Raw genomic sequence first — 10,525 nt, forward strand, 5'->3', positions numbered from 1 at the left:
GTTCCTTCTGTTATTGATTTCTAGTTTTTATACCATTGTGGTCAATAAAAAAATTCTTGAAATGATTTCAGCATCTTGCATTTGTTAAGACCTATTCTGTAGCCTAATACATGATCTATCCTGGAGAATGTTCCATGTGCAGTTGAGAAGAATGTGTATTCTGCAGTGCTGGGTGGAATGTTCTGTACGTCTGTTAAGTCCATTTGGACTATGAGCAGTTTAAGTCTGCTGTTTCTTGTTTTTTGTTTGTTTGTTGTTGTTTTTGTTTGTTTGTTTTATAGAGACAGGGCATGTGCCACCGAGATCAACTAACTTTTAAAAATTTTTATAGAGAAGGAGTCTTGCTATGTTGCCCAGGCTAATCTTGAACTCCTGGCCTCAAGTGATCCTCCTGCATTGGACTGCCAAAGCATTGGGATTATAGGCATAAGCCACCATGCCTGGCCTAAGTCTAATGTTTCTTTCATGATTTTCTGTCTAGATGATCTGTCCGTTGTTGAAAGGGGGATGCTGAAGTACCCTACTGTTATTGTATTACAATCTGTCTCTCCTTTTAGAGCTAATAATATTCATTTATGTTAGGGTGCTTCATGATATAGTATTCATAATATTATATATTCATCATATATTAGGGTGCTTCAGTGTTGAGTGTATATGTATTTACAGTTGTTAATCCACTTGTTGGATTGATTCCTTTGTCATTAGATAATGACCTCCTTTGTTGCTTTTTATAGTTTTTTACCTAAAATCTATTTTATCTGATAAAATGTCTAGCTCTTTTATCCTTTCAGGAGTATGAGTACTCCTGCTCACTTTTGGTATCTGTTTGCATGAAATATCTTTTTCCATTCCTTTACTTTCAGTCTATGCTTGTCTACCAGTGAGGCTAGTCTCTTGTAGGGAGCATATAGTTGGGTCTTGTTTTTAAATCTATTCAGGAGCTCACTTTAAATTGGATAATTTAATCCATTTATATTCACGGTTATTATTGATAAGTAGGATGTACTCCTGCCATTTGATTGTTTTCTGGCTGTTTGGTAGATTCTTTTTTCTTCCTCTCTTTCTGTTTACCTTTGGTTCAGTGGTTTTCTGTGGTATTAAGCATTGTTTACTTTCTTTTTCTTGTTTGTGTGTCTGTTTTAATTTCTTTTTTTTTTGTAGTTATTATGGGGCTAACACAGAATCTTGTAGTTATAATAGACAACTTTAAGCTGATAATAATTTAACTTTGGTTGCATAAAAATGCTCCATACTATTGTTCTCCTTCCACAATTTATATTTTCATTGCCTTAATTTATATCTTTATTGCATGTTCCTTAGCCACTAATTGTAGCTCTTATTGACCATTTTGACTTTTACTTTTCATACTAAAGCAGTGAAAGATTTACATAGCACCATTATAACACTGGGGTAGTATCAGTTTGATTATGAATGTACCTCTACTGGTTATTGATTTTTAGCTTCCAGTTGCAGCACTCCTTTAAGCATTTCTTGTAAGGCTGGTCTAGTGGTAATAAATCCCCCCAGTTTTTGCTTATCTGGGAAGGTCTTTATTTCTCTATCATTTCTGAAGGATGAGAGTTTTGCTAGATATAGTGTTCTTGGTTAACAGGGGTTTTGTTTTGTTTTGTTTTTCAGCACTTTGACTATGTCATCCCATTCTCTCCTTGCCTGCAGGGTTTCTGCTGAGAAATCTACAGAGATTCTAATGGAGATTCCCTTATATGTGACTGATGCTTTTGTCTTATAGCTTTTAGAATTCTTTCTTTGTCTTTGATTTTTGGCCATTTGATTATAATGTGCCTCAGAGAGGATCTTTTTGGGTTAAATCTAATTGGGGATCTTTGTGCTTCCTGGATCTAGATGTCCATGTCTCTCCCAAAACTTGTAAACTTTTCAGCTATTATTTTGTCAAATAGATTTTCTGTGCCTTTGTTTATCTCTTATCCCTCTGGCATTTCTATAGTACAGCTATTTCTTTGCTTAATGATTTCCCTTAAGTCTCATTGACTTTCTGCATTCTTTTTTTTTTCAGGTTCAGACATGTATATATTTTTTACTTACAAGTATTCATCTGACCAAAATTCAGCATAACCTTTATGGAACACTTAACAATTGTTTTGTATTTAAAATAGCATTTCATTCAAATTTTATATAATTCAGTAAAGTTTTTATACAGCAAGCAATGCTTAAAACCTGGAAAATCTGTAGAAAAGAGATTTTCACACAAAATGAGGAAAGAAAAATGTGAGGTATCCCTCATACACACATATACATTCATTCTGGCCCATGTACATGCGCACACACACACACACACACACGCACACCTGTGTGTTCACCCAGACATATTCATTCTCACTCACAAAGTGGCTGCAGCATAGGCAAAAGATTGTAGGTCCAAAGGAAAATGATTGATTGTTCTAATAAAGAGTCCATGTAGCTAAGAAAAAACTAAAACAAAACACAGTAATCTTCTGAGGAAATTACTACCTCAAAAAATGTTCTCAAGGTGAATTTGAGATCTAAGCCTACTAAATTACTTTTGCACAACAGCTCCCTGCAGTCCAAGGCAACTTGTGCAAATAGAAGGAATCAAATGAAACTGGTTTCTGTACTTTCTTTTTCTTTTTCTTTTTTTTTTTGAGATGGAGTCTCACTCTGTCGCCCAGGCTGGAGTGCAGTGGTGTGATCTCAGCTCACTGCAACCTCTGCCTCCTGGGTTCCTGCCATTCTCCTGCCTCAGCCTCCCTAGTAGCTGGGACTACAGGCACCTGCCATCACGCCCAGCTAATTTTTTGTATTTTTAGTAGAGATGGGGTTTCGCCATGTTAGCCAGGATGGTCTTGATCTCCTGACCTCGTGATCCGCCTGCCTCAGCCTCCCAAAGTGCTGAGATTACAGGCGTGTGCCACCTGTACTTTCTTAAACAAGGATGTAGGATGCTCACAGGTGCCTAGGGGCGCTCTCATCATGCCAGGTACTGCTGCAGTGCCATCTTTGCCTTGTCACAAAGGTCTGAATCTGGTGGCTGACTCAGTTTATGTAGAATATCTATGATGCCCATGTCTCATAATTTATCCTGGCATTCTTGTGAACCTTCCTCTTCATTCCATATGAGGTTTGATATACAAAACATAGCTGGAAGCTGCAGTTTGACATTTGAATTGTCCATGTAATATTTGATTTTCTGAAGGATATCATCATTGGTCATAATACATTCTTTTGCTGTTGTCTCATCTTTTATATTGGCTAAGATGCACAGTATCTACTCTTTGACCTTAAAGTTATGTTCCCCTTCCAGAATAAGGATGACAGCTTGCATAATTTGCTTTCCATGAGTACTCATTATTTTATTATATGAAGCCAGGTCAAGAGGAGATTTCTAAGAAGTCCCAGTGTCTTCATCAGCACATTCAAATCTGAATCTGACAATAACCAGAATAGCTGTTCAGTACTCAAGGTTTGTAACATGTCTGCTTTTATTTTTTGTTCAGCCTGAAATGCCATATTCATTAAAGCCCAAATTCTGCTCACTCATAAAGCAGGATTTTCACTCTGGGTTAATCCACAAAGTAGCTTTACAACTCCTGATTTTAAAATTGACTCTTTCCTTGGAGAAAATTCAAGAAGATTATATACCATGGAAGATGCTGCTACTAGGATTTCATCTGGTGCATTTTGTAAAACCTTCATTAAAGGTTTTCACAGAGTGTGATCCTAGAAACTGTTTTGAAGCTGCTGCACAGATCTGGATAAACGGTGCAAACATCTGACAGCAGGTAACCGCACCTTGACACTAGACTCAGACAAGCCAGTCACAATTCAGTCCATCATATTTTCAGTCTCAGGGCTTTTCTTCTGAATGTCTTCATCATTTGCTCTAAGAGAGTCGTAGAGATTGAATGCAGCCTGGCAGAGTTCATGAGCATGTTTTAAATCATGATCAAGCCTTTTACTATCAGTGATGGCACTCAATGAGTTGGGATACTTGAAGTAGTCAGCAAACATGGCGATGAGGTGATCAGTTACACTAGCAATTCTCTGTAGCTCAATATCTGGTTCAATCAGATAGGCAAGTGTCTCAGCTCCTTTAACTCTCTCCTCTAGTAATCTCTTCTTACTGCATGTTTGAACCAAATAAGGCAATGTCTTTAATACAGTTGTTATCTGTCTGAATTGCTCCAGCTGTATACATGTAAGTTAAACATTTTGCTGATGTAAGCTGCATCTCAATATGCTTATCCCTCTGTAACATCATCACAAAAAATCTGTGATAACAATTCTCCATCAACTAAAACATTTACCAGGGTAAAACTGAGAAATATTTCAGTGCTTGCATTTGAACTTTGTAGAAGAATGAGGTTAGTAGGTGAGCAATATTCTTAACTGCACCACGGCTAAATAAAATTGTTTGATGATCTGGCCCCTTTACAGCAGTGTGAGACGATCCGACCGATGTACTCCTGGATATAGTGGAACCTGCTAAGCAGTGCCATGAGGTGCGGTGTCACTGTGGCATCTGTAAACAGTAGCTCCTTTGGAGTGACAGGACTGGAGAATTCCAGTAACTTTCGTTCATGGTCTGAAAGGAAGCTCATGCAGATTGGGGTCTCCAACAGGCACACCATCTTGAGCCTTCCCGTTTGGCTGCTCTTATTCTTTTTTATTCTCATTTTCTTTTATTTTTTATTCTCATTTTCTTTTCTGACTAGGTTATTTCAAAAGACCTGTCTTAAAGTTTCAGAATTCTTTTTCCTCCTTCCTCTTATCCTCCTTTTCCTCCTCTTCCTCCTTCTCCTGTGGTCTGTTGCCAGCCCCATTCTGCTTCCACTTCTTGTACTATGGGTATTGAGCACATCCTGAGTGCTCTTACAGTCTGTGGCCATGTTGGCTGATGCCTTTACTCTGATCTAGTCCCAGTTGCTCTCTATCTTTCAGGGTCTTCTGGTAATTTCCATGTCCCTGATAGAGCCCCTTCTTGCTTTCTAGTATGGTTATGCATTCTCTCTCTCTCTTTCTTTCTCCTCCCTTCCTTCCCTTTCTTCCTTCCTTTTTTTCTTCCTTCCTTTCTTCCTTTCTTTCTTTCTTTCTTTCCTTCCTTCCTTCTCTTTCTTTCTCTTTCTTTCTTTCTTTCTTTCTTTCCTCCCTTCCTTCCTTCCTTCTTTCTTTCTTATCATTTTGAGGGTTTTGTATGGGATGAGGAGACTGGTATATATACTCTGTTTACCTCCCTAAAAGCAGAAGTCTGACTTTTACAGTTCTATCACATATCTGACAGTTTGGGTCTCATCCACCCCCTCCCCACCACTTATCAGATATTTCAGATCCATGGTTAGACATAACTGTGGAGCACTGGCATTTTAAAGACTTACTGGGGAATATGCCAAGCTTATGGAATCCCCAGAGGAGTCCTCTTCTCTGAGACGTCTGAGGGAACAGTAGGTGCTGTCTAGGGAAAAAAGGTCAGCAGATGGCCGGCTGGCTGGTGGATGGTGTAGGAGTTGGGAAAAGCATGAACAAAAATGTGGACATATATGATAGAGTGTGTTGTGGTGGCCTTGTGGGGATCAGAGCAGAAAGAACAAAGTGTGGTGGGAGTCCCAGAAAGGAGGCATCTCTTTGAAGAGAAGCCATAACGCTACTGCCATGTGTTTTAGACATGAGACAATGACAGTCCTGTTCCACAGATAGTGGGGGCTGGAGAGAACAGAGTCTGCAGCCTGTAGTCCAGTAATCTCTCTCCTGCCCCAACAGCCCAGCAGTGGCTCAGGTGTGAGCTGATGTTTCTTGACCTTGACCAGTGCTAATTTCTTGTGAAGGATGCTTTAGTCTCAGGGCCCCTCACTCACACAGGACCCTTCCAAGGCTCTGGGAGAGTGGGAAGAACCCTGATTAGGTGTTTACATGGTCATATGTCTCCCTTAAAATATGAAAAAGTAAGACATTTTGTAGTATTGCTTTAAAAACATGCCCAAATTATATAAGCTTTGAGCCCCACAGAACTGGATTCTGCCCCTAAATGAAGGACTTAGTTTCAGTTAGCAGAGAAGTTGGATAAATAATCAAGCTGGAGAAAAAAATATGAAAGATTATTCCACTTAGGGAAGACACACTACAGGTGAGCAGCATTGGCTCTCAGAAAGTGAAGTTTAAAAAGATCAGATGGTCTTAGCGGATGGTCTTATGCCAAACTTCTTGACAGTGATGTTCAAGACTAAAGGGTGAATGACAACAGCAATGACTGATGATATGAATGTGATGTTTTTGGCCATTTTGCAGGACCAGGCAGTTAAATGGCACTTGTACCAGCTCGGTGGACATGGAGCTCTTCCTTCATTATTCCCTCATCCCATCAGTAAGTAAAGGCAGGGGAAGGGTGAGGAGGGCAGGAAAGGGCAGCTGGGCTGCTGCCAAACACAGATTCCCAAAGAGACCTGAGTAGATCAGAGGAAAGAGATCAGCTGAGTTTCCTTCTAAAATGTCTTACATTATATACCAAAAATATGGCAGAAGAAGGCTTTGTGGGCCCGAGAATCAGGCATATGGACTTTTAGGAGAGTGAAACAGGCTTTTCCAATGAAGTAATGATGGCTCTGAGGTCAGTTGGAAGATGTAGTTAAGGATATTGCAGACAGAAGGGGAGAGCACATGCAGAGGCTCTGGGGAGGGAGGGAGAAGGCAGGGTGGGAAGAGCTGAGAAGTTCAGCCATGGCTGGAGTGAAGAATTGAGGCAGAGAGGTCTGGGGAGGTGGGTGGGGCAGGCCAGGCAGAGCCCTTTGGGGCTCTGTGTTTAGTTTTGCCTTCATTCTAAGTACAATAGGAAATAATGGAAGTGTTTCCAGCATGAAGATGGTGTGATCAGATTTATGTTTTTAAATGATCTCTCTGGTTGCAATGCGGAGATCGAGTTGGAGGTGGGCAAGAGATGAGGCAGGAAAACCAACTGGGAGACTTGCAGGGATCCAGGTGAGACGTGATTTTGTCACATCCTAGATGATGATGTCAACTCCAGAAGTTCAGGAGGTGAAAACAATAGGACTTGTAATGGGCTGGATAGGAAGGTTAGGGAGAGGGGCAGGTTGAGGATGACTTAGGTTTCTAACTTGCACAATGAAAGGATGATGGTAGCTGCCATTTACTCATTAGGAACATTAGAAGAGATCCAGGTTTGGGGCAGATATAAGACATACTTGGCCAGGCAAAGTGGCTCCTGCCTGTAATCCCAGCACTTTGGGAGGCCGAGGCAGGTAGATCACTTGAGTCTAGGAGTTTGAGAACAGGATGGGCAACATGGCAAAACCTCATCTCTACAAAAATTAGCTGGGGGTGGTGGCACGTGCCTGTGGTCCCAGCTACCCAGGAGGCTGAGGTGGGAGGATCAGCTGAGCCTGGGAGTTTGAGTCTGCAGTCAGCCGTGATTGTGCTACTGCACTCCAGCGTGGGTGACAAAGTGAGACCCTGTCTCAAATAAAAAGATGCATACTGAAGCTTTTGATACAAGCTTTGAGAAGCTTTCAATACATTAAAAAGAAATATCAACTGTGTAGTTGGCTAAATAGTTTTGGAGCTCATGGACAAGGTCGGGGCTGGAGATTCAAATTTAAGTCTTCTGCATATTTATGGTTATTAAAACATGGACATGAGGCTAGGCACAATGGCTCACACCTGTAATCCCAGTGCTTTGGGAGGCCAGGGTGGAAGGATCACCTGAGGCCAGGACTTTGAGACCGTCCTGGGCGACATAAATGAGATCACCAAGAGAAGACCAGGTGAGATGAGTAGCCCTTAGACTGAGCTATAAGGAACTCTGCAGCAAGGGCTGGGGTAAAGAGTGATCCAGCAGAGAATGCTGAGAAATAATGGGGAAAAATCAAGAAAACATGGTTGTTATGAAGGCCTAGGGAAGAGAGTACTCAAAGAAGAGGGAATGGTCAACACTGTAGAATGCTGCTGGGAGATGAAGCTAGATTTGGACTTCAAGTATACACGGGACCAAGCCACAAAACGGTCATCAGTGACTTTGGCCATAGCTGTTTCAGCAGAGTGATGAGGGTAGAAGCCAGGTTCGGGGGTTGAGGAGCCAGTGAGAGGTGAGGGAATGGAGACACAAGTGTAGACAATTCTCAAGAAGTTTCTGATAAAGGCAGGAGAGAGAAAGAGCATCAAGTTTGTGAGAACATGACTGAATCCACAGAAAAGCAGCAAAGAAGCCTTTGCAACCTGGCAGTTATTACTGCCTTTTGACAGAAGAGGAAACTGAGGTACAGAAAAGTTAAATCTCTCTCTCAACCAGGATGTGAGAGAGACCAGATTTGAACATACATCTGTTCAGGGAAACAAAAGGGAAGGCTCAGTACAGAACATTCTGGTAGCTCAAGAGTGCATGCAGTCAGCCCCCTGGCTCTGGAGTTTGAGGTGTCACTAATGTTCTGTGCACTCTGCTAACCCACACGTTTGTTTTCAGGGAGGGCTCAGAGGCCATGCCATGCTGAGAATGAACATGCCCACTAACTCTCATCTTCTCTTCTTACAGCTCTTCATCATTTTGATCTTGTCCTTCCTTCAAAGATGAGAGAATTGTAGACAGAGAGATGATACCTCTTACCTGCTGGGGAACTGCTTTGGCATTATCATGTGAGTTGAGTCAACCCCTAAAGCTCGGGGTACACTGTGGTTGGAGCCAATGCCAATTGTGAGGTCAGATAGCTACCAGGACCTCTCCTCCACCTCTACCCCACTGTGCACAGCCCTGCCCCTCCGTGCCCCAACCCAACCAAAGCTCTCAGAGTTCAGAATTGGTTTCCAAGCCATTGCAGCTATCAGCACCCAGGGCTGCTCAAATATGCTTAAATCATCTCACAGAGACACAGCCTACTATGGAAAAGACCTTCCCACACTTGAGACTATGGCTACCTCAGGAGGCAGGAGGGAGAGAGCTCCCTGTGAATGGAGACAGCAAAGCTTCTTGTTAGGATAGCACCATGGGTCATGCACCAGGAGAGCTTTCAGAGCTTTTCTAGCTCTGCCATTTTGAGTCTCTGCAGCTCATATCACATTCTTCCTTGAGTTCTGATTGTTCGTATCTCTGTTTCATCACTTCTTATAATCATCTTCATCATCATGCAGTTAACATTTATTGCACACCATCTGTGACCCAAGCACTGAACCATTTGCTTTGCCTACATTATTCTGACAAATCCTCTTGCCAATCTAGCATGGTAGAAGTTGTTATCCTCATGCAATGAATGAGGGAACTCAAGCTTAGAGAGGTTAAGTGACCTACCCACAGCCACACAGCTAACAAGTGACAAGACCTTTAGCCCAGATCAGCCTTATATTCTTTTGAATCCCCCCAGTGTTATAACCTTAGCAGGCTCAAGCTGTGGACATGCTGAGGTCTCAGCCAAGGGCTCTGGAGAAGAGAGAGAAAGCACAGATGTCAGAACTGAGGCAAGGGGTGACCTGAGCTGTAGGTAAGAGATTCATTCTGGATACCACCCATTGGGGCAGTCCGCACTTTCCAAGTTGCCAGGTCTGAGACCCATTGGTTGAGGCATAGAAAGAGACTGAAGCTGGTGGATAAAGACCTTCAGTTCTGCCCTAGACATTTAGCGTGTAGGGGCTGGCACAGGCCTTTATAAAGTAGGAGGTCCATAGTAGTTACATTCAACTACTTTGAATTACATGGATAATGACACAATTGATGTGCTCCCTGGCTACTTTCCCACCTAAACCCCTGCTTGTCTGATAATTTTGGCCCACTATCTTCTCCGAGCAATAACCCCTCATGTGTGTGGCACTCTGCAGGTGATAAAGCAGTTCATCATTTGCTGTCCACAATGAATGTGATAGGGGCAGAGTAGGGGATTCTGTCTCTGTTTTAAAGGTGAGGAAACTGAGTCTCACATAGCTCTTAAGTACTACAGATGGGATCTTGATTAGAATTTGATTCAGTTCAACAAAATGCATGTCCACAAACCTGCACTAAGCGCCTACTCTTTCCAAGGTCCATTGCTAGGTCCCCACCCCTAAGGGGTTTATAGTTTACTAAACAAGTGGAGAGCCACGGTTACAGGGAAGCAGAGATTCTAAGTCAGAGAGGAAATAATATGACAGAGATAGACCCTGTCTCAAAAGGGTCTGGTGTGGTGGCACCCACCTGTAGTCCCAGGTACTTGGGAGGCTAAGGTGGGAGGATCGCTTGAGCTCAGGAGGTTGAGGCTGCAGTGAGCCAAAATTACACCATTCTACTCTAGCCTGGGTGACAGAGGTATGCTCAACAGGGACATGAACTTAATGCTGAGGGGACACGGATGGGGTAGCCTCACTGGCAGTGGGTGAACAGGGAGGCTTCCTGGAAGATGTGCTCCTTCTGCTGAGCCTTAAATGTGAAGGTGAGTGAGCCAATGGGATTCCCTGCCTGCAGTGCCTGGCTCTCCCTTCCCTCCTGAGTTTTCATTAAGGCCCACTTTAAATGGCCCTTCCCTTTTCATTCATTCAAAGAGACTTTTTTCTTCTCCCAAAT

The 10,525-nt window shown here is 42.4% G+C and overlaps 1 pseudogene; it reads right to left on the bottom strand.

The window, feature by feature from the left end:
- Positions 1-2,968: 2,968 nt before the first annotated feature.
- LOC101139840 (armadillo repeat-containing protein 8-like) lies at positions 2,969-4,374 on the bottom strand (annotated as a pseudogene).
- Between the last annotated feature and the right edge of the window lie 6,151 nt (positions 4,375-10,525).

The sequence above is a fragment of the Gorilla gorilla genome, chromosome 12, assembly GCF_029281585.2.
Source record: "Gorilla gorilla gorilla isolate KB3781 chromosome 12, NHGRI_mGorGor1-v2.1_pri, whole genome shotgun sequence".
NCBI classification, from domain to species: Eukaryota; Metazoa; Chordata; class Mammalia; order Primates; family Hominidae; genus Gorilla; species Gorilla gorilla.